The sequence below is a fragment of the Natrix helvetica genome (genome assembly GCF_964273705.1).
Source record: "Natrix helvetica genome assembly, chromosome: 5".
NCBI classification, from domain to species: domain Eukaryota; kingdom Metazoa; phylum Chordata; class Lepidosauria; order Squamata; family Natricidae; genus Natrix; species Natrix helvetica.
The window spans coordinates 105188095-105213857 of NC_138551.1; positions in this window are offsets into that span (position 1 = coordinate 105188095).

The window sequence follows — 25763 nt, forward strand, 5'->3', positions numbered from 1 at the left end:
CACACACACACACACACATATATATATATATATATATATATATATATATATATATATATATATATATATATATATATATATATATATAATGTGATCAGATCTAGTAGATTTAGTCCATTTCCTGTTCCATAAGTTTAACCAGATGCCTCTGAGAACAGGGATAACACTGTGTTCATTTCATTTGGCACTCAGTTATACAGATTCTGCCTCCAAGAATTCATCATTTGCCCTAATGCCCATAAGCCAGGAATCTGATGGAAAGCACCACCATATTAAACATTACATTTTGAAGCTCAGAGCTTGTTTGGTAAGCAGTGACGTGCGGTGAGGTTTATGACTGGTGAGGCACTGACACAGTGCTGAGTTTCAAATATTTTTAGACTTGTGGACTTCAACTCCCAGAATTCCACAGCCAGGCATGCTCAGTTCCAATTTAAAGCAACAGCATTTGTTTTTCTCCTTTGCTCCTTCTTTCTTTTTCTTTTTCTTCTCCTTCCCCTCCTTCCTCCCTCTCTCCCTTCCTCCCCCTCTCTCAAACACACACACACACACACACACACACACACACACACACAGAAGTTGGATTGGACTATCTCTCCTACCCCTTCCCTCTCTCACTCACTCTCAAACAAACCCCCCCACACACAAAAGTTGGATTGGATATCTTTTCCAGTGGCTTGAAAGCAGCTCCTCTGCCATCCCCCCCCCCATTCAATACAATACAATACAATACAATACAATACAATACAATACAATACAATACAATACAATAGTAGAGTTGGAAGGGATCTTGGAGGTCTTCTAGTCCAACCCCCTGCCTAGGCAGGAAACCCTATACCATTCCACACAAATGGCTATCCAACATCTTCTTAAAGACTTCCAGTGTTGGGGCATTCACAACTTCTGGAGGCAAGCTGTTCCACTGATTAATTGTTCTAACTGTCAGGAAGTTTCTCCTCAGTTCTAAGTTGCTTCTCTCCTTGATTAGTTTCCACCCATTGCTTCTTGTTCTGTCCTCAGGTGCCTTGGAGAAGCTGCCCCTGCTGCCTTTCCCAAACACCTCCACAATTGCAAATGCAGCCTGCTGTCTGGGTGGGAAATGCCTGGAACACAATAAAGCCCACCCACCACCTCCTGCTGGCAGGCTGGGGTGAGAGGAGAGGCAGAGAAGCCGGAGGGGAGCCGAGCCTTCCAAAAGAAAGAGGCTGGGGGGAAGTGTGTGTACTACAGCATGGCTCTTTGCCTGGCTTCCTGCCTCCTCCTGTGGTCTCCTCAGTGCTCGCTTGTGCTCTCCCTCCCCAAGTGTAATTTGATTGCAGGTGGAGCCACGTTGCCTTTTCAAACTTGTAATCAGTGAAGCTGGGCTAGATTTTTATATAGTTTTATCCAGCTGTGTGTGTGAGAGAGAGAAATGAATGGGGGCCTGGGGAGGAAGTCACTACACTTGGGGAGGGAGAGCACCAGTGAGGTTAAGCAGAGTCATCCACGGTGAGGCAGCAACTAGTTCAGCTTTTTCCTTTTACTTTTTTTTTCATGATGAGTGTGGTGAGGCTATGCCTCACTTGCCTCACCTGACTGCACGTCACTGTTGGTAAGTCAACTAATCAAATACCAATCTAATTCTGGGCTGCAATCTTCCTTGCCATTTTTCCAGTTTTCTTCCCCCTGCAAAGGAGGCTTTTATTTTACTACCATATTTTCAGATGATTGAGGGTTTCTTTGAATTTCTCTTGGGCTATTTATGAACTTATCCATTTTGAGAGTAATAGCAAAGTGTTTTTTTTTCCTCCATTCATTTTCTGCAACACGTTTTTCCTCCCCTGCTTGCAAATACCTCCCAAAGACCCTTAAGAAGAGATCTTTACAAAATCTTTGTGTCTAAACAATAGGGAAGACTTAGCTGAGCAAATGGAAATAGCAGGATCATTGGAGGAAGTGATTGTGTAATGCTGGGGGTTTGATGTTAAAGGAAACTCAAACTGAGAGCAATCTTATTTATTGACAATTTTGTAAAAAAGAATCAAGACATAGTTTTCTCTTTTTCTTTCTTCCAGCCTTCACAAATTCTTTGAGCAAAGTGGGCAGTTTTTATGCAGGAAATTTGTGTTTCTTTCAGAGAGAAAAAATAGCATTAATTTTGATGCACTTGGAGTGCAGGACAGAACCTGCTAGTAGCTTCAGAAAATTGAGAAATAACAGACATCATCAGGTTTCAAAGCGATAGAATCACTCACTACCATGAGATTCCTTGCTGAGTGACTTACAGAGACTAAGTTGGCAGGGAAATTAGGAGACATCAACACCCAAATTGCTAAAGCAAAGGTGAAATGGGAGTATTTTTCCCCTCTAGATTTCACTCAGTTCTGCTACTGAAAACAATAGGGAGATGTTTTATGAAATCTGGTTGTCCAGCATAATGTAATTGTAACATTATAACAACATAAAGGAAACTGATCAAGGAGAGATTCAACCTAGAAATAAGGAGGAACTTTCTGACAGTGAGAACAACCAACCAGTGGAACAGAAGTTGCCTTCAGAAGTCATGGGGGCTTCATCACTTGAGACTTTCAAGAAGAGATTGGACTGCTATTTGTCAAAAATGGTGTAGGGTCTCCTGCTTGAGTGGGGATTGGACTAGATGATCTACAAGGTCTCTTCCAGTTCTGTTAATCTGTTAAAAAAACATTGTGGAATTGCATACATTGTGCACTTTTTAAGGTAATGCAATTTTGTATTGGTCTCTAAGGACTGCTGGAAAGATGTTGGTTATTACCTTGATGTCAGTGGAAAAGATGAGTTTGAGTTTTTAAAAGGGAGAACTGTGAGGATTACTCAAAATGAATGTGCAAAGTTTATCAGAGATTTCATGTCGATGGAGATTCTCCATCATCCAGGTCATGGTTGTCTCAAAGGTGTTGTTTTTTTTTTAAATGACAATTGGACTATGTTTCTTCCTTGAGGAGGAGGATGTTTCACTTCTCATCCAAGAAATTCCATCAGTTCTGGCTGGAGAGGATGGAAGCATTAATTCTGCAAGGATGAACCTCAACACACCTATTCTAAGTGTTATTTTGGGGATAAAAATTGCTGCAAAATTTCAGCAATGCATCACCTGCATATGATGGACTGGATATCCTTTGTTCTCCAATAATTCTGGGTTGTTGTTTTTTTGTTTTTTTGTTTTTGTTGTTGTTGTTCAGTTGCTTTTGACTCTTCATGACATAATGGACATAATTTCAGCAGGGTTGTTGTGTCAGTCACAGCTTTTTGAGTTTGTTGAAGATCATGCTTGTATCATCATGGATGGTTTATAGTCACATTGTCTCTGTCTCCCCTTTTTTCAATTCTTTCCATTTTTTTGAAACCTCTGAGTTTTCTCCAACAGCACTTTTGCATTATGTATCTGAAATATTTGTTCCTGAACTTCATTCTTCCAGTAAACAGCCTTGTTTTACTTCATCTGGTCCTGATTGACTGGTTTCTCTTGAGGTCCAAAGCATTCTCAGAAATTTTCTCCAGCACCACAATTTGGAAGTGCAGCTTTCTTAATGATTTAGTTTTCACAGAAATCTTGCACATGAGAAAACCGTGGCCTTGACAATTCATGCTTTTGTTGTCAGTGTGATGTGTCTGCCCTGTAATCTCTTACCTAGAACTGTCATTGCCTTCCCAACAATATCTGTAGCTATATTGTGTGATTTCAACAATCTTCTGATGTCCAAATTGTTTTGCTCCACAGTAAAAAAAAAGTGTGGTGTTAGAAGATCTTCTTAAGCAACAAGAAAACAGCAATTTCCTCCAGTTCCAAAATGAAAATATGAAAATATGTATCCACCTAAAAGAGTGGGAGTACTGTAATTAAAACAGCTGTAAAAAAACAATTCATGATAACTATGCTCATATACTTTTGACTAATACTTTTGTACTAATCATTTCTCCCTTTTAGGAATAATATAACTTATCATTGAATACTTTTAATATCTTTATCCTATGAGCTATGGAACAGTGTGTCTAAGGAGACAATCACCTTATAGCCATTTGAATACTAATGAACTCTAAATGTGATGTTCAATAGACTGAAAGATTAGTATATTTAACCTTGTATAATTATTTAACATGTAACAAATATTAGAGTTATATAAATACAATCAGGGAAAGGGATTTTCCATGACACATCTTGCATTGTTTTTCCCTGGAAGTGCACCCTTTTGTCTCCTCTGAAAGACCAGGAACCCAAAATCCTAAAAGTGTTTGCACAATGATAGTGTCTACTGGTTGGATTGTTGAGCTCCATTTCTACTTCAGAAGAGGTCCAGAATGAAGGTTAATAAAAATAATACATGAGCAATTTTAGTCTGATACTGTTAAAGGTTGACTCCTTTCACTCAAGTTCTGGGTGATTTCATGCCTATGCCCATGTGGTCACTTCGGGGATTTCCCAAGTTAAACTTCATCATTGATCATTCTTGATAATATCTCATCCAAATGTTATGAGGTCAACCAAGGTTGGCTAGAAGTAATCACTAGATGGACCTTAGGACTCCCCTTTCTGGATCTGTGACTGTATGATCTGCCACCAAGCACTTCTGAATATCTATCAACTTCTGAACATACTCATCCCATCTCATGAAACTGTTCAACATGGCACTAGTTGGCTCATTCAAGGTCCCATAACCAATTGCATGGCAATAAATGCAAGCCAAAATGTTGTCCTCCTGGAAAGTGGTACAAAACATGAACTGGATTTGTGCATTCCAGCATCCTGAACACAACCAGGATGTCAGCATTCCAGAAAACCCAAACTCCAATGAAAAATTCCAAGACAAGCCATTTCTCAAAGCTCCAATTTATTACAGTAGGTATACAGGGACATCTGGGAAAACCTGAATCTAAAATTTTTGGGCTTTGCCTTAGTGAGTCAAAAGTCCAAACCCATCTCATCCACCCATCAGTCCATCACTTGGTCCAATCCCAATCCATCCCAACATGAGACATCACTCCAACCACTCCTCCTCTAGGTGCAGGAATACCATGACCCTGACCCAAAAGAAGAATGCTATTATGTCTAACTACATTCCTTCTACTAAATCCCCCCTCCTAATTTCCCAGGCACAAGAATTTGGCAGTGTGGAAGCTTCTGGTGTTAATATGGCTTCCAAAGCTGATACAGTACCCGATTCCCACCACATAAAACGTCCCAACAGTTTCAGATTGCAAAGCAGAGAGGCTGTGGTTTAGTTGTGGACAGAAAGGTCATTTGTTGTCCCAATTCAACATCTCAGTCATTTGCAACCTGCCATAGACAGCCTCTGGTGCAGCAACCCATTTCTGAGACCAATAGAAATCAGCTTTGTTTTCCTCCTCAAAACATCTTCTAAATCAATCACCTTCTTAATGGCTGCTGATGAGTTATTAAGGCTTTTGAGAAGACTGGTCTCATTTCAATAGCATAGATTTAGTGATAATAGCTTTTTAAATATACCACCTTCCTTTCCTGAACCAGCATTCAGATGCTTGACTTAATGCACTGGAAGCCAGACAAGAATATCTAATAAGCATTGCTGCTGGAGTAGCAGCATATTATTTTTCCTGAATTTAATAATAGAAGAAAAGTTGACCCTAAGGAGCCTTGTGATCAGAGCCTAAAGACCAATTTACTTTTGTATGAATGCAAACACTGGAGGGCACTGTTGTGGCCTGCTGGTGGCAAACAGAGCTGGCAGCAGAGTCGGACAGTGAGGAGGTTGGGGAGGAACCTGGGCCAGTCCTGGGGGCTGAGGAAAGCTCAGACGAAGGCTCTGTGTCAGAGGCAGAGAGGGAGCTAGACAGCAGAGAGGCAGAGGAACAGCTGGAGCCTGTTCCCAGTGTGTGCGTGCGCAGAGCTGTCATAAGAAAAGAACAACTAAGAAATCAGGGTTGACTTGGGAGTAAAGCCGCATCTTGGAGATGATTGGCCCCTCCCATAGGAAACAAAAGAGAGCCGAATGGGGAGGGGCTTTTGCAGGAAACAATTCATTTCTTTGGTCATTTCAAGAGTGGAAAATTCTGTTTGTGACTATAAGAGACTCTGTGCCAAGTGTTGCCTTGCCCTGCATTTGGAAACTAGTTATCTCGCAGTTCTCCAAGTGAGATAAGGTTCATGTTGATAAATACTCCTCTGAAAGACTCTTTGCCAAGCCTTGCTGACTATAAATGAAAGGAATTCACAGTCGTGTAAATAAAAGAGGTCTTGCCAGGACCAAGACTCTGCTTCTTGCTTGTTAAGGAAGCCTAGATCAGAACAGGTGGCCCATAGCCTTCACAGCCTATTGCATCTTCCTTTTGAATGTGTTTAGAAAAGACACTTATTTTCAAAGAAATATTCCCTTCCTCCTCATTTTCAAGTCTGCATATTTAAAATGTCACCCCTTGAAAAATTAGGTGGCCATCCCATTTCACACTTTGAAAAATTAGATGGCCGTAATAATCATTTCTGGTAGTTTGCTCCTTTTATTAGGCTGTTGCAGAAATAAAGAAACAGGGATGTTTTGACCACCTCCTCTTTGCAAAAGTATTAAACGGAAGCTCAGTAGTGAAAAGGGACAGGGGCAGATTGGAGACAATGAAAAAAAATGGATCTTTTCCTTACAATGTCAACTTGTTCAGCCTAGATCTGCCCACAAATCCCTCACGGATGCCTATTTTGGACTTGATGGCGGCTTTGGGTGGAATTCTTGCGAAGCAAGAATTTGGATGAAATTGGTCCATGGTTTTGGACACACACCCATCCCCAAACCAAGTGGATAGTTTAAAGAAGATACTGTATTTTTGGAGTATAAGACGCACTGGATTATAAGACGCAGCAAGATTTTGAAGAGGGAAATTTTTAAAAAAATGTTTTTGCATTGTGCAAACCTCCCCAAAACGGCCCGTTTTTCATGAAAACAGGCCCAGGTTTTTTTTTTTTCAAAAAAAGGGCATGAATAGCACTTAGGAGGCTTATAGAGTGCTCCGGGGGGGAGCAAAAATGAGCAAAAAAGGGCCCATAATCCGTGAAAACGGGACTGTTTTTTGTCTAAAAAGGGGCATTGATAGCCTTTAGGAAGCTTATTGATAGCTGCTGGGGGCTGAAGGGGCAAAAAACAGGCCATTTTTTGCTCATTTCTGCCCTCCCCAGACCCCAGGAGCTCTCTGAAAGCCTTCTTAAAACTATGCATGGCCATTTTGCTGAAGGGGCAGAGTTTCGGGAGGCAAAAAAATGCTGTATTCAGTGTATAAGATGCACCCAGATTTTCAGCCTCTTTTTTGAGGGAAAAATGTGTGTCTTATACTCCAAAAAATATTGTAGTTAGATGAGTACAGCTCTTCCTATCACAGGTGAGATTTCGCCCATGAGCTGTGTTCTGACTTAGGCTTCCCCAGCAGCACAAAGCCAAGTCCTTGTCCCGATAAACCCCTTTTATTTAATTTACAGTGAATTCCTCTCCAGCAAAGTCTTTCCTCTCCCACAGTCTTTCAAGATAGTTCACAGTTACTGACCTTTATCAGGCTTGGAGAGTGGCCAGGCCGATATCTTTCAGAGTCCACCGCAATACTTGGCAAGAATGTAGGAATGAACAAATTGTCTCCTGCAAGCTCCACTCCCCTTCTGCTCCTCTTATATTTCCTCTGAGGGGCCATTCACCGTCCACCTGTGGCCTTACTCCCAAGCGGACCCCTGTTCTTTAGCTGTTCCCTTCATCTGGCAACTCTGCACATGCACACATGGGATGTCTGATGTCTGACTCCAAAGGCAGCTGATAGCTATCGGATGACCCTGCCCCCCCCTCTCTGCCTCCGATGCAAAGCCCTCATCAGAGCCTTTCACAGACTCCAGGACTGGCCCATGTTCTTCCCCAACCTCCTCACTGTCCGAATCTGCTGTCAGATCTGCTGGCAGGCCACAACAAGCTGCATGTTTGACACATCTGGTCTCTATGATACACAGGTACATTTGTGAACATGTCAAGAAAGCTACATTCCACCAGAATAGGGTGGAAGAAGAGGATTTGATTTTTAGGAAGCAGCTCTGTGTGCTAAAATGATATAACACATCGATAGACCTCCACAATCTGTCAAGCAAACCCTGGAAATGAGAAAGCGAGGCATCCCTCTTGCTCTCCCAAGATTAATGAGGAAGTCCACCTTGTGTTCATTTCCTCTGCAGTGTAATTTAACAGAGAGCTCCACACATTCCTTGAAATAACCTGTATCATTTGCATTTAAAATGTAGTTATTTACCAGTGAAGTCTCTATATGAAGTTGCAAGGGAGACGTACACATTCAATCAAAGTGATGCATGTTCTGTGATGCATAAAACTTCAACCTATGACTTTATGGATAATTGTTCAGAAGTGAAGCCAACATAAGAACTTCCTTCCTGGACACAAGTGTGCTGCCATTTTTGTTTTAAATCTGAGTGTTTTCACACTTCACCCATCCATCAAGTGAGCTATTCACGGATGAGAGGAAGGAGTCAGAACTGAATTTTTCTTCCTCTGGGGCGTGATTGCAAAGCAATTATTATATTAAGTTAAAAGAATTCAGTGAATTTGTTAAAACAAATAGGGAAAACAAAATATTGTTCCTTTGATCATAGACATTGAAGCGGGACAGAGGAGACCTTACTTTAAAACTTTGTGAGATAGACATCTTTTTTTAAAAAATTAAAAACTTTCTTGAATATATTTCAACATTAAAAAGCAACATATATTTCCAATCATTACAGCATTTTGCATCAATGTCACTCACATTAACATAGTTACTTACTATATAGATTACTATACTATGTATTATATATACAATTAAATTATATCAATATTTACAGACATATACATTTATCTTCCTTTTCAATATATATCTTACATATTCTTTATGAATTAGCTTTACATGAAATAGATATCTTACTAGCTTTTTCCAGGTCATAAAAGAGCAGAAACCTTTCCTTCCTTCCTTCCTTCCTTCCTTCCTTCCTTCCTTCCTTCCTTCCTTCCTTCCTTTCCTTCCTTCCTTTCCCTCCTTCCTTTCCTTCCTTTCCTTCCTTTCCTTCCTTCCTTCCCTTATTTCCTTACCTACCTACCCACCTACATACCTTTATAAACTTTTTTTTGTTCTTTGGTTCTGGATACATGACAAATTCTTGTTACAATTCATAGGAGCAGAAAAATCTGGACATGTCAGTTATCTCTGAAAAGCAGAATTGTTTGACCATGGGACCGTAAAAACATCAGAAAGGCTCTGTAGGAACCAGCACTCAGCCATCTGGTTTAGCATTCTGTATCACCTACTGGCTAAGAGTGCTTTGGTAAGCTCCCAAATTTACACAGAGAGGGAATAACACAGTGATGGCTAACCTTTTTGTTGTTGGGAGCCAAAAAAGCGACGGTGCGCATGCACCAGCACCCATAATGCAAAGAATGCCCCCACATGCACATGTGCACACAAGCCCACACACACTCCCCCTCATATGCACTGCACTACTCTTTTCCAAGCTGAGCTTGGTATTTCCCCCAGGGGGGCTGGGGCAGGCCATTTTTGCCCTCCCCAGGCTCCAGGAAAGCCTTGGGAGTCTGGGGAGGGCAAGAAACTGGCCCAACAGGCCAAAATGAACTTCCAGTTGGCCCCCTGGGCCTGTTTTCACCCTCCCCAGTCTTTGGGGTCTTTCCTGAAGCCTGGGGAGGGTGAAAACGGGCTGCCCCAACCCTCCGGAAGGCCAAAAACCAGCTGGCCAGCATGCGCATGCATGCTGGAGCTGACGGCTTGAGTGCCAGCAGATATGGCTCCAGATGCCACCTGTGGCATGTGTGCCATAGGTTCACCATCATGGGGATAGCACATGATGTTCCCGAGGCTTCAGACTGACTGTTCGGGATCTTCCATGAACCTGTCCAGTCTCCTTTGAAAACCACCTAAATTGGCTGGTGGCAAATTCCACAGCCGAACGATGTGCCCTGTGCAAAGAGATGTTCTATCAATCTGAGTTTCAGTGGATGGCACTGAATCCATAGTTTCATTGGACGATCTAACATCCTAAATGAGAGAGAGAGAGAAACATTTTCTTTCCATGTAATCTTTGTCATGGAACACGTTTGCACACTTCCGTTGCATCATCAGTGGCCTTCTTGGGTTCCAGGTTGATTTCAGGAATTCAGGTGAAATTGGAGAAAATCAGTGTATCTTCCTCACCTTCCTCTCTAGTATCTCAGCCTCTACATAAAGTTTCAAGGAAGAATGCATGCATGAGTGCACACTAAACGTACACACAAACATTTAGAATGAAGGTGCCCTAGTTATTCACTGCAAACTATGGTGGTCAATCCTATCTTTTGGACTAAAAGGGTTTTTTTTATTTTTGCAAATTTTGCACACAATTTAACCTTCTTGCAAGAGCTTATTGTTTATGTTAGCAATGTGCTATGCAGAGAAGAAAAATGAGAACCACAGAATTACAGAATTGGACAAGACCTTGGAAGTCTTCTGGTTCAATCTCCTGCTCAAGCAGGAGACTTCATACAATGCCAGACAAATGGTTGTCCAATCTCTTCTTAGAAACCTCCAATGATGGAGCATGTCAGGAACAACCATTACACTGATTAATTCTTCTCACTGTCAATCAATCAATCAATCAATCAATCAATCTCTCCTTGATTGCTTCTTACAATGCCTTCAAGTGCTTTGGAGAAATGTTGACCCCCTCTTCTCTGTGGCAGTCCCTTAGATTTTGGAAGTCTTCAAAATAAAGAGAGAACAGATAGAGGAAAAATACAGGTTTCTATGCATTTTTAACAAAAGCCCCATCCAATCCTGTCTTCATCCTGTCCACATTGAACTTTTAACCATCAACGCAAAGGAATATGGACTTCTATAGAAATACTGCTTCATAGTCTGCTCCCCCAAATTGGTAATGACTTCGTTCTTATTTGACCATTTTTGGACCCTCTTCTTTAGTTTTGTTTAATACTCCTCACTATCTCTTGAAATTTTCTTTTCTCTTCTATGCTCTTTTGTTGGCTTAGAATGGATGACATCTGCATTTGCCATACAAAACAGAGAGACTTATAACATTTGTCTTCTGGGAAGGCTCAAGCATTACTCTCTTCCCACATTTGATTTAACAAGAAAATGAATATTTCAGAATCAAGACAATGTACATCCTTTTCTTCAACAAATTACTCAATTAACTCAGATGCCAGGGTTCAATAAAGCATGCTGAATCAGAAATTAACCACTTAGGGTGGGCTCGTACCACACATGAGCTAATCATGGTTTTATTTAAAAAAACCTATTGATTTACATCCTCAATTTGAACACCCAGTGTATCTAACAATCAATAAAAAGCAGAGAAAGGTTGCACAGATCTTTGAGGGGGTGTTTTCCTTCAATAAAAGTTCAAACCAAGAATCCTCCCCACTTGGATTCAATTTGCAAAGCAAGCCACCCTGCTTCTTCTAAAATCAAATCAAAAGAGACGTATTGCTTCTTCACAACTTCCTGTAGAAACTTTTTGCAGGTGCTGGATGTGGCTAAGGATGTGAGGTGACAAAAAAAAATCTTGTTAAGGGAAACCTGTTTGTAGTATAAGTGAAGCAAATCAAAGCTGCCTTGTGCAGCTCTTTGCAACTGAAATGAACAAAAATGAAATATGTGTCATAAAACCATTAATTTAAATACCATGAAATACCAGCAAAGAACTTGGGGAGAAGAGTTGCAGCTTCATAGACCCAAAAGTCTCATTGAAGGAACAGGAGACTCCTTCTGTGGTGCAGGTAACAACAAGCTTCTTCTGAAAGTAGCTGCAGAAGAGTCTATGATGAATGAAGTTTAATTTCCCCATTCTCTGACTATGAGGGCAGTGAGAAGACAGATAGCTAGATGGACATTTAACACTTCTTCCCATTTTTAGAATTAATCAATTTCTTGTTCGTACATTCCAGTTCTGACTTCATCATAATTTTCTCAACATAAAGCCAATGCACTAGGTAAAACTCCTTCCTTCCTTCCTTCCTTCCTTCCTTCCTTCCTTCCTTCCTTCCTTCCTTCCTTCCTTCCTTCCTTTTTCAGCTATTCAGTTTTAGATAGAACAATGTAGGCAGCTAATATGCGAGGGACTTAGCATATTTCTCTATAACTATAGTCCATGTTGGGCAGATTTAGTCTTTTCCCCATCCAAATTCCAGGCCCTTTGGTGCTTGTGAAGGAACTAAGCAACACTTCGAATTAATTCATTTGTTGTGGTCACCCAGAGTTGCCTTAGACAAGATGGAGAAGTATACATATTTGATTAATAAATAATATATAAAATTCTAGAATTAGTTAAAAGGAGTAAAAAAAAAAGAAATATTACATTCTCAGGAACTTGCTTCAGATTTGTATTTAAGGGTGTGCAAATCAGCATAAATCTACCCTGTGTCAGAACCTCAAACACTCCTGTGGTTTTTGCCTTATCCACTCTCTCAGTAAATCTGTTTCATATTTTTTTTTCATGTTCAATTGGAGGACAGTCATCTATGGAAATGCATCCTGTTTAAAAGGCTGCCTGTTACAATTCTACCTTGAAGAAGAGAACTGGGGAGCAAAGGTTGCTCAAAAGTTGTCAATCAGCATTTATAATTTGAAAAACAAACTGAACTGGCAGAGAAAAGACATGATCAGAGAGCAGATACTTTCTGTTACTGTGAGATCTGTTCTACTATAATAATTCCACTTTCATCCCTATTATATCCATTAGCATTTGCAAACATATTTTCTAATTTTTGAGAGTACAATCTTTTTGTAGGGACTGCTGTCAGATTAGTGCTGCTATTTGATTGGTTTTATTCTGACTAGCAAACCATCCTAAGTAAATTTTTAAAAAAGTTGCTGCTGATTTTACTCTATCGAGATATTTGGTATGTCTTGATATAGGGAGAATGAGTGGAAAAAGCTGGGGGTGGAGTCAAAATAGGGATCTACCTAGAATTCCTACATAGCCACAAGCAAACCAAGTCCAGCCTCCCTTAATTTCATTGACCCTTAACTAACTCCAAGTAGTTGCTGATGGTTAGTTGAGAAAATTCCTGTGCATAGGCTTTTAATAATACATCAGTTTAATTGGACTTTCATGTGTGAACATCGTCTTTTGTATCTGACACTTGTTAAGATTTTGGAATTAAAACTGCTAGGATGCTGTGCTTATCCAGGCTCCCTAGTGATGTGTAATAAGGACATGCACTCAGCTCCCTGCCACCCCAGCAACTAACCCATAGCTTTTCCTTCTCAATTATTGGATGCTGTTTCTCCCTCAACACGTTCATTCGGCTATCCTCTGGCCCTCTTTAGATCCTGCAAAACATTATGTTGTCTGACTGAATAATTAGCAGAGTCTGGGTTATTAAACAAGTGCCTTCCTGCAGGTTTCCCCTCTCTAACACTTTTTTTCCACCCAGCATACCTTTCTCTCTGAAGATAACCCATCATCCGAATACTAATTAAGCTCCGTATCCAGTAATTGACCTGCAGTATCTAGGCTAATGAAAAGAAGAGCAATGGCAACCCAGGGACAAGTGCATTGAGGCAGCAGCCATCTAGTGAGAATGGATGTGAACCAGGAAAGGCTGAAAAGTTTTAATTGGGTAGAGCTGCCATATCTGGGAACAGCCACAGGTGGCAGCAAAGCAACATAGGGAATGTTTTGTGGCCTTCTAGAGGTAAGCTGGAGTTTTGCAAATGGAAGCATCAGAACATGGACTCTTTCCCCATTGAAAACTATCTCACAGCTTGGAATATTCTTCTCCCAGGCTTATTCAGCTCAAATCCTATGTTATTTAGGAGTAACTGTTGTAAAAAAAATAGGTATGATTGTGAATTGTTGTGATTTATTAATTATGGATTAAATAAATGCAGAGGATGCCTAAAACAGCTGCAGGGGATGCTTTGGCAGGAAGTTAGAGCAGCAAAAAAAAAACCCTTCCATCTCAAAACAGTCTTACTAAATATCTTTCTTACATCAGTTTATAATAAAGAAAGGTTGTTCATTAAGCCTCCCCGCCCCCCCACTTACTTGGCAAAACCAGTGTTCATTGGGCAAATTACCTTTGTACAAACATTCATAAAACCTTGAAAAATTTTGGTAGATGGGGGAAATGAAAGAAACAGCAGATATATCTCTCCCTCCCTCCCTCCCTCCCTCCCTCCCTCCTCTTCTCCTCCATTAGGAAGCAAAGAAAATCAACACCTTATGAAGAAGGAATAGAGCACCAAATCAGAGCAAAGCATGAGTGAATTGGTCTTATTACTGGATGGGTTGAAGAACTGCTCCATTATGAGAAAAAATTAAATATTTCATTCCCATTGGTGACTTTACTGCCTTGAAAATCAACTTCAAGTGAAGTTAACAATTTTCTTTTAGACTCGAACTTGGAATATATTTTACGGATTTAGTCTATCATTCCTCCCAGTGTTGTACTGTGATTGTTTCTTTAAAATTCTGTATCCATTTTATCACACACTTTTTATTTGTTCTGTCTCTATGTCATAGCTAAGTGTGTATTGATTGATTATGTGCCATCAAGTGATTTTCAACTCCTAGCAACCACATAGATTGAATTTATCCATTTCAGGTCTTCCTATAACTGAGTTCCAAATGAGTGAAAGTATATCTAAGCAGGGATTTATATACACAAATAGTATTGGTTTTGCATTGGATTAACATTTCAGATTATTTTTTTCTTAGTATCCCTCCCTTGTTCTTAAGATCAGATTTTAAAATGAAATGTTAGTAAAGTGAAGTGTTTAGTACCACTTTGGTAAGAGCACACTTGTAATACTGTGTCCAGTTTTGGTTATCACACGATAGAAAAGACAACAAGACTCTAGAAAAAGTGCAGAGAATTGATGTGGGCGGGGCCAGTCAGAGGTGGTATTTATCGGTTCTCTGAGCTACTCAAAATTCCCGCTACCTGTTCTCCAGAACGTGTCAGAACTTGTTGAATACCACCTCTGATCTGCGGAGCCCAAAGTACATCAGCTTTCCCTTTATTGACTGGGAATTCTGGGCAGATAGCTCCATGGATGACTCGGATGTGAAGCTGTCAGAAGCTTTCCACTTTCCTGTAGTCTAGCAGCTGCAAACACCAAACTGCTTTCATAAATGTAGTGGTGTCAATGGATTGAATTGCAGCATGTGAGACACGTGGCTGAGATAACTGAACAAACAATTGTTACTGATCTGGAAGAGCATTTTGGATCTGAGCCTTTCATTTGTGTGTTCATGTGTAATGTTGTTCTATAGTTGTTTTTGTAATGTATTATTCTGATGCCATCTCTCACATTTTCTCTCTCTGTCTCTCTCTCACACATGCAGATACATAGAGAGGGATCCAGAACACATGAGACCACTCTCATTTAAGCCCTAATTTCCACTAGCAGGTTTTCGGCTTTACACTCTGTAGTCCAGCTGTAGTCAGAGTGAACTTTTGTGTGAGTCAATAAATCAGATAAGAATTTATTTGTCCAATTTTCTGGTTCTACTTTAATTGCACCCAGTTTACATTTGGGGGTCAAAGATAGCATAGAATTGCCGGCTTGTAGTAAAAGGAGACAAAAACTCGAAGAGGTGCTTGGCACTATTATCAGCAGAAACACACAGTATCACACAGTCCATGAAATCTATTCATAGAGGCCTCCCTCCATGACTGCAGCATCTCCCAAAGATGGTGTAGAAAGTTAGCACCGGTGGTGGGTTGCTGCTGGTACGGCCTCATACGGCCGTACCGGTAGTGGCGGGGAGCAGCTGAGAGCGTACTGGTATGGTGGCTCATTTGGCCCACCCGCCTGCCCATGCTCTATAGCCGGTTTTTATGCCAAAAGGCACACTGCACACGCACGCACAGCACGCCCCCCCCCCGACAAGCAGTTGGGTGTCACAGGAGCAGTGGATTGCACATGCATGTGCAGTGCATGTCACAAACATGCACAGTGCACATCAGGCTTGTGCATGGACAGACCGTGATCAGCATACCGGTAGTGAAGATAAGAGCAACCCACCACTGATTAAGCACCCACTCCTCTGCTAGAAGAACGAGATACTTTGAGAAATATTTAAAAGGGCAGAATATTATATTTCCCCAAAAAGAGAAATAGAAATCTTAAAGGGAGACAGAAACTTAGAGCCACAGTTCCCTGCCTCACCTCACAAGCAGATACTAAACTGAGGCGAGCTTTTGGAAATGCAGATCTGGTAATCCCTTCAAGACAGGATATTTTGAACCACTGCAGAGTTAGGTAGAATGGTAGGATCAGCCCTCACTCAAGATCCAAACCAGGAAAACCATTAAGACACAATAGGAGTGGCCCAACCCCCTTTCAGGACACAAGCCTCCTCATTACACCATCTCAGAGAGTCCAGGCTCCAATCAAACCTAATTCAGACAACCTAAAAAGTTAGCTATGACCCCTGCATAGCCCCCATGGGAGTCTAACAACTAATAGAATGCATTTCTTGCACAGGAACAGGAAGCTCAAGGGCAAGGCACAAGAGAGGGTATAAAAATCTCTCTCCCTCCTCCATATGTCCAGCTGCCCATGACCTAAAACCCATCCATCAATAAACTATCCTTCCAATCAGCCACCTTGTTTCCAGTGTCTTTCTCCCCACTTGGAACTGAAGCAGACAGATATTTCTTCCAACAATGGCTATATCCATCCTTTGCTTAGGCACCTTCAGAGAAGCTATGAGTTCCAGAGGCAGCCTGGTCCACTGGGAAACAGTCCTTGCTATTTGGATTCCACCCCCACCCCCTTTAAAAGACAAGTGTTTCAAATACTTAGCTCACCAAAATTTTAAAAAAGTATTGTCTGTGTTGCCTTTCTCCACTCACTCATACCCTCCCCAAAGACTTATAACTACTTTTGTATTAGGTGGCACAGGTGGCACGCAGAGCCATTTGTCAGGGCACATAAGGCCCTGTCAGAAGCCTCCTGAAAGTCCCTGAAGGCTCTGGAGGACTAAAAACAGCCCTACCAGCAAACAGGAAGTGACTTCGGTTTGCTTGTACGTTCGTTTTTCATTCTCCAAAGCCTTCAGGGACCTTCAGGAGGCTTCTGACAGGGCAACGCCTTGTGTGCCCTGGCAAATGGCTTAAAGAGGGCTTAAACCGGCCCGATGAGCAAAATGGAAGTCCGTTCCCGAACTTCCAATTTGCCCTTAGGGCCATTTTTTTGCACTCTGGAGGCTTCAGGGAAACTCCTGAAGCCTCCAGAGGGCCTCCCGGGGGGCGGGGGAGGCTGTTTCCACCCTCCCCAGGCTCCTATAAAGCCTCTGGAGCCTGGGGAGGGCAAAAGAAGCATGCAAAAAATGGGGGGAGCACCTGTCATACACGCATGCATGCTGTGGGGTTCGCGCATTGCATTATGGGTGTGGCACGCCCACGCACCACCTCCCTGTACTTCCCACGCTTATGGTACGCGAACCAAAAAAGGTTTGCTATTGCTGTGCTATAGCATAACAATAACAATGTAACAATATAACAATATAAATACACACACACACAGAGAGAGAGAGAGAGAGAGATGTATATGTGTGTTCATCTGTGTATATTCTAGCATAACTCTGGAACATCTTGAGCAATTTCAACTAAACTTGGTATACAGGTGACTTACTCTCTGGAAACAAATACTGTGAGGGTAAGAAACCCCTAACACCTCTTGGGGTGCGTGTTCTGTTAAGATACAGCCTGTTCTGCCTTAAAATGGCTTCTACTGTATTGCCGTAAAATGAATTCTACTGTACTGTGCAATGGAGTTGCCATGATAACGGCTTCACAGTCCTCCACAAGAGGGCTCCCTCTGGTAAGTGGGAAAACCCAACATTAGAAATTACATTTCGTCCGGATAGTTTCCTTCTATAAATAAATACCAGCCAACGCCAGGTTATCAACTAGTATGCTATATCATAACAATATGATTCCTTCTAATCAGGAGGAGAAGAAGTCCATTTTTCCCTCTTTTGTACCAAACTTCACCTGAGCACACCTGAGTTTTCTTACATGTTGCTTTCTCTCTCTCTCTCTCTCTCCAGGTAGCTAAATCAAATGCCTATGCCTGGCTAATGTGATGCTTATCCAATTTTCTAGGTTGATGAGGACAACTCAGCTGAAAAATTGTTATTATTTAATTAAGCCTGGCTTAACTTCGCAGTTTCTAGGGACACCAATGGGCCTCCTTGATGTTCCACAGCTCTGTCTTTATTCACACAAACGCTTCTGTGCACGCAGTAGGCATGTGCATTTTACATTTTACAATGGCAAGAGGTTGCCACTCAGGATTTTGTCTGGAAGTGTGGCCAATTCCCCAGAAAATTGATGAAAATAAGCACACTAGGCGGTTCATGAGAAAATGTTCTGTAAACACAGAACAATTTCCCCTGGAGTAGCAATTTTGTAAATAGCCAACCATGAAAATGCAGCCACTGCTCGTCCCCGACACTCTAAATTTGTCATGTAGCCCCAAAAGCTCAGGGTTGTGTTTTTTTTTAACCAAACAAGCTTCTGGTGGCCAGAAAATTCAGTTGAAGCTGAATGAATAAGCCATACGGAGACCAGCCAGAAGATAACAAAGGAAACAGGAGACAAGAGAGAAAGAGGAACCAGTTCTTGGGTGTAAACTTTCAGAAGACGAGGAAATTGCTAGCAAAGAGATAGGGAAAAGTGAAGTTTTGCTGCCATCTAATGGTCATCTGGATGTTGCAGCTCAGAACTGGTGGTTCTGCAATTAGGAAATAGACCCTTGGACCTCAACATTACATCTTTCTTCTTCTTCTTCTTCTTCTTCTTCTTCTTCTTCTTCTTCTTCTTCTTCTTCTTCTTCTTCTTCTTCTTCTTCTTCTTCTTCTTCTTCTTCTTCTTCTTCTTCTTCTTCTTCTTTTTTCCTCCTCCTCCTCTTCCTCCTCCTCCTCCTCCTCCTCCTCCTCCTCCTCCTCCTCTTCCTCCTCCTGCTCCTCCTTTCTTCTTTTACCACTTCAGGTGCTGAGCGAGATATAAAGCTCCAGTTCTTGCTCTTCTGGTGGCCTCAACCATTGTTATTTGATGTTATTGTAGTGTACAATTATTTTAACACTGAAGATATAATTTAGGGCGCAAAATACACGCTCACAACCCTTTCTTTTAGTACACATCAGAGAAAAGGCCTTGGCTACACAGAAAGCTAGCCAGGCCAACCTTTAATCCAAATTAAAGGATTAAATTCTGAACAATCTCAAATGGCGACATCTCTAATAATCCTAGGAATGCCCTGATCGCTGGTGTCCATTCAGATGAAAACCTTGCTTGGCATCTGAGTTTGGAATGCTTAGTAGCAAGTGTATCCCACTGTGTCTGTTCTGAAACTGGAAAAAAAACAGTCCTTGATGGACTGGTGTGTTTGGAATCCAGAAGTGAGGATATGAAGTTGAGGCCATGTCCACTCTCTCACTGAGGCCTCCCTTTCTTCCTACTGCAAGGTCACCTTTTTATGGGCTAGGATGACACAGGAGATCATTCATTTCGGTAGGACACCCTGAAGCCAGTGATCTCTTGACTCACAAGGTGCTCTGGGCTGCAGCTTGGCCATTAAGATGCGGGAAGTAGATGGTGAAAGGAAGAGAAGAGAGTCAGAGAAGAATAAGAGGGCAGAATAAATATAAGAAGTGCTTCGTCAGCTTTTATGCCTCTGCGGCATTGATAAACTGAGTCTGCACAGCTGCAACAGAATCTCAGCTACATCTTTCCTGAGCAGGGAGTTCGTTCCACAGTCATATAGGAAGTCGGTCCTCTTGCTTGATGTCTAATTCTGGCAGTGTCAATAATTTGGGCTCATCCAGGAATGATCCATCCAAAGAGGCAAACTAAGTGGTCAAGTTAGTAGGGCACCATGTTTTGAAGGAAAACCAAAAAAATATATCAAATATTGCTTTTGGACTGCATGGCTAAACCCTAATAGCCTAACCCCAGTGGTGGGATCCTGCCGGTTTAACAACCTGTCTGGTGATTGAGTGCTTCGCTCTGTGCACGTGAGCAGTTTTAACAAAACTTACCTTCCACGTTACTTCTGGGGAGTAACACAGCTGAAGCGCAGCAATCCACTCCGTCATGTGAATCAGCTGAGAGGATATAGGTAAGTATATATAGGTATAGGTTAGCTTTTCTATCACCTTGCTCTGCCTTGTTTTTTTTTTTTTCATGCATGAAACCCCCATCCCAAGGAACATTTTTTAGAACTTATGGTGTCCCAGGAAAAAACAACAACATCCTGTATACAAATTTAATATATTTTTCTCAGCTATCAACAAAACAGTAAAATTATTGGCTTCTTTAAATTGAGCAGAAAATTGACTTGCTGTTTTGGATCTAGATCGGGGGTGTGTGTCAAACTCGATTTCATTGAGGGCCGCATCAGGGTTGGGTTTGATCTTGGTGGGGCCGGGATGTCGTGGCCAGGGTGGTCGTGGCCAGCTCGACGTCATTCATTGAGGTGGAAACAGCGCAGGCCGACCTGATGGCTCAGGAGGAGATTGCCCCACCTCTCTTCACAAGGCACCCCTGGGGACTGAGATTGAAGGGAAAGGCACTGTGGGAGAGGGGTGTTTGTCAGGAACAAATGTTGATTTTGTGGAGTTTTTTTAATTTAAAAAAATATTTTTCTTTCTCATACATACGTTCACAAATACACATTCTAATAAGTACTATTAATATTTATATATTGTCTTTTAACATTTATCAGAATCCATTTAAAAATAGAATTGGGGTTGCTTTCCTGCCACTCCTTATTTTACAACAACCCTACTCCTCCTTTCCTCTTCCCTTCTCTCCCTTCTTCTTTCCTCCTCTCCTTTCTCTCTTCTTCTCCTCCTTCTCCCCCACTCCTCCTCTCCTCTCCTCCTTCCTGCCCTCTCTCCTCCTCTTACTATCCCTGAATTTGTGGAGTTTTGTGTGCTGTTGCCAATGTCTGGCATTTGGAGGACTGCTTGCCTTCTTCCTTGCTTTGTGGACACATTTCCTTGTCCCTTTGCCTCACTGGACTTCTTACTTTGAAGCCATTGTGCTAACAGCATTTGGTGGAACTACTCACAGCCAGAAGCTGCTGTGTGTGAGAGAGAGACAGAGAGACAGAGACACACACACACAGAGAGACAGAGAGACAGAGAGAGACAGAGAGAGAGAGACAGAGAGACAGAGACAGACTGGGAGAGAGAGCTTTGCTCTGGGACTTGCATAAAGTGGGAGCATTTGGTGTAAAGTTGGAGCATTAAAGAAGAGTTTGAATTCTCAGCTGGCTGTGTGGCCTTTGTGCCTTTTCCCGGATCATCACATAAAAGTTGGGAACCAAAAATGCAGCCACAGGAGGTGGGGGTGGGCTTCAAAAACCCCTTTCAGCCTTTGTGAATCCCCAAACATGTGTATATTAAGGTAATCTATTGTCTCTACCTTTCCAGTTTTAATTACTGAGCTCAGTAATGGAGCATGCTGAGACTGTTACAAAAAGCCTCAGACATCCCGGTGCTTTGTCGATGGTGCTAAAGCTGAAGAAAATTAATTAGAGTCATTTCAACTCTTTTGAGTCACTTTCTCTCCGAGGTCATTGTTCTCAATTCTGCTCTGCTAGGAAAAGTGACAGTGGCCATAAATTGCAAATGGTTGCCTTAACTCCCATTACACCGGTTTCTCCCATCCCCTCGGAGGCATTCCTCACTTTGGAAGGGAAGAAAACGGTGCAAGGAATCTTTGAATAACAGAGTTAACTGGTCAGTTTTACAAAACTAGTCAGAGTATTTAACCAACATGCAAACCTTGGTTAGTTGTAGCCTTTGGTGACCAAAAAGTACCACAGGCCATGTCAAGGCCCTGAATCTTCAAACAATCAAAATAGAGCTGGAAGGGACATTCAAGGTCTGCTACACCAAATAGGAGACCCTGTACATTTCAGACAAATGACTATCCAGACTGACTATTTATTTTGTTTCAGCATCTCAATACCTTGTGAAGTTTGGGTTTTATGATTCAGGGTCTTGTCCTTGCCTAAAAATGGGTTAATTCTATAACCGGGACAGGCTTTTTGTATGAATGACCCCATGCAATAAATTCAGTGGTGAAATTCTTTTTTTTTTTACTGAGTGTTCTGTGGGTGTGACTTGGTGGCAGAGGTGTGTTCCTATCAGTTCGGACCGGTTTGGCTGAATCGGTAGTAACTCGGCAGGACCAGTGACCATGCCAGTTCTATCCTGGGCACTGCCATCTTTATTTTCTGTTCTGCACATGCACAGAACACTCTTCATTGAAAAAAATGTAAACCCCCCCCCTTTTTTTAATGATGTGTGCATGCCAGTCTAGAGAACTCTCAGAGATGGGCCATTTTTCACAAAAATGGAGCGAGGCATTTTTGCCTTCTCCCAGCCTCCAGAAGCACTCTGCAGGCTTTAGCAGGGCTGGGGGAAGGCAAAAATGCCAGTTTTCTACCCATTTTGTGCAAAAACAGGGGTGTTTTTGGTTCCCCCAGCCCAGCTGAAGCCTGCAGAGTGTTCCTGGGGGCTGAGGAGGACCAAACCTTTTTTTCTTACTGGGTAGTTTGCAGGCGCTCCCTTAGCTCCGCCGAGGCTGGAGCCCCTTCCCCCCCCCCCCCCCGTCAAAACTTTTCGACATCCTTTCAGTGGACATGGCTTGGTGAGGGGGTCATGTGGCTGACTGTGCGTGAGTGATGTCAAATTGGCCATGCCCACCCAGTCACATGCCCCCCCAAACTATCCATGCCCTCCAAATCTGTAGTAAACATTTTTTGAACCTACCCCTGCTTGATGGGTGTGGTGTGGCTTGGTGGGCATGGCAGGGGAAGGATACTCCATTCCCGCCCCACTCTGGGGCCAGCCAGAGGTGACATTTGTCGGTTCTCCGAACTATTCAAAATTTCCACTACCAGTTCTCCAAAACCTTTCAGAACCTGCTGGATTTCACCCCTGAATAAACTCCTTATCTTTGCCAGGTTTCAGAACACGCAAGTAGTAGTGATGATGCTTATTTGCTACACTTCATTGTTCGTGTTTAGGGTGACCTGCATACTTAAACAGAATGTTTGAAAACCTCTCACTGAAAAGATCTACTTCAAAGATTTGATGGACCTACCATTGAGACAAATATGGAAAGTGAAACAAGGAAGCGCTTCATAACAATACCTTGACTCTAGGGCCACGTTGATGAACCTATGGCATATGTGCCACAGGTGGCACCAAGAACCCTCTCTACAGGCACATGGGCGATCACCCCATGCACGTGCGCCTCCCGCTGGCCAGCTGATTTTCGGGTCTCTGCCACACATGTCGGGGGGCAGGGCACATGCAGGAGATGTACATGTGGCATGCCCCCCCCTCTGCACAGCCTGATTTTTCTCCTAGGAGGCTGCAGGGAGGACTACTAGGACCAAAATGCATTGCATTGTGGGGGCGGGTGTACATACATGCTTTCGGTACATGATGACAAAAAAGTTAGCCATCACTGCTCTAGAGCCTTTGTCCTTTGTAGACTTTGGAAACATTCTGCAGAATTCATGGGTTTTCCATGGCTTGGGGATTCTATAGACAGTACATACTATATGCTATTGCAACCTCCATTGCTAAAGATCATGGGGATTGGAGGTGAACAGTGCTGTGATGTTATCCAGTCCTTGTGTTGGTTATCCAATACCAATACAAGTAGCCAAACAATCAGTTTTAACACCCATCAAACTGTCTGCCTAGCTGGGTTCTTTTTGCAGTGCCAAGGCTAGTGTTACTTTGGCCTGCATTCTCTTTCTCATCTCCCAATTGGTCCAAAATGATCAACTCACCAGATTTCCATGATGAAGACAGGCTCAGGGCTGATCAATCCTGGATGTTCTCAGCTTCAATATAACTTGCTTGCTATCGGCTGCCATAGTAACGGGGAGGGAGGGGGTTCATGTTATTTGGGAGAGGAATCATGCTGGTGGAGACATCACGAAAAAGGGAGTTTTGTTCTCACCATCTTCTGCGCATGCTGAAGGCTCGTGTTTGGGTTTGGTCAAGGCCAACCATCTCTGCATACCAGCTGGATGAGGCCATCGGAAGATGCACCCCACAGGACACCCTTGGTGGTTGGAGATTAGACATTTAGGCTGGTGCAACTGGGGGGAGGGCTTTGGGTAAATGTTTGATATGTACAAGTTTGTGCCTTTTTGCCTCAGATCTTGTTTCACTTTCGCTGTTTTCATATCGTATCCAGTAAAAGTATATGTTCTCTAAAACAATGGAGTTGTGGGTTTCCTTTCTTGGATTTTGAATGAGGCACACCTGACAGCTGTGACTGTGAGCCAAATTTTGTCTTCTACTCGATTGGGACATATTACAGTCTCTTGGCAAGGGGGAATGGGCAGCGCAAGCATGGTTCAAATGTTTTGAAAATAGAAGAGAGCAAGGCTATAGCCCCATAGACTTATGGACTTCAATTCCCAGAATTCCCCAGCATGCTTGGCTGGGGAATTCTGGCAGTTGATGTCCACAAGTCTTAAAAATTGCCAGGTTTGGAGACTGCTGGTCAACACTAACCCTTTTCTCCATGGGCTGCCTGTCTTGGTGGCATTTCATTTCACTCTGTCAGCCTGCTGCCTTGACTAAGCAGTCAACATAATGTTTCCATCAAGCTATAAACCTGATACAAGCTGAGACCTGCTGTTAAGAATGGCATCCTTTCTAGGAGAGAGATCCCACTTGACAACCAGCTAAGCCAACATGCCTGGCACCAGGGAAGTCACCTCTAGTGATTGGATATGGAACTTGGCACTTTAGCAAAGTGGGTAGAAAAATAACAGCATGTTATATTTTTCAATCAGAGTAGGACAGTTTCTGCATTGATTCAGTCCACTTTTTCAATCAATCTTTAGTTAGAGAATTCAGAGACTGCTATGCTGCCATCCCTCATCCCTAATTTTAAAAGAGGTTCAAGGGGAAAGTTGCAAACCTGATTGCACTAAAACCTGAAAGGTACCCAGGTAAAACCTGGCATAGTGAAGTTCTTCTTAAGCTCTGCCAACTCTATTATTTTGATCCCAAAAGTCTGCCATCCAACATCAAAAATGTAGGTGCCTCAGAATTTTGAAGCTTCTCCATTGTAGCCTATGGACAATTTTTTAAAAAAAAAAATCATGCCCCAAAGCATGTTAAATCAAATAGATTTACCCTTGAATCAATGAGTTGAATCAATCAGAACCTTCTTAAATACCAGATCCCCAATTCAGATCAAAGGTCAGTTGTTTGGCACAGGCCCAATGTGTAGCAGGATGTCTAAATATTTGAAAGCAATGCTGCAATATAGGTTCAGTTTTAAAGTAAGATTAAGATGGAGATGCTAGCCGTCCCTTATTTTGATAGGAATGTCATTCATTTTCACACATCACAGCTTTGTGGAACACAGCAGTTGACCCTTATTTCAAGCACCTGATCTCCTACTTCCTCTTGCTACTACAATACCCACAGGAGCTCCTTTCTGCTGTGATACTAGCTAATGCACTGGGCTGTGTAACAACTACTCTGTTGTCTGTGATTGAGGCACAATGCAAGGACACTTTTTTGTGAATTAAAGAATCAAGATTTCACTCATGAATGGTTCATGATAAATGGCCTCTCTCTACGGTTACCTTATGAGTGAAGTGTCTCTGGATCATTCCAAAAATGCAAGTGGAAAAGAAAATAATAATAATTTTATTATTTTTGGAGCGGCAGAGGTAGAAAA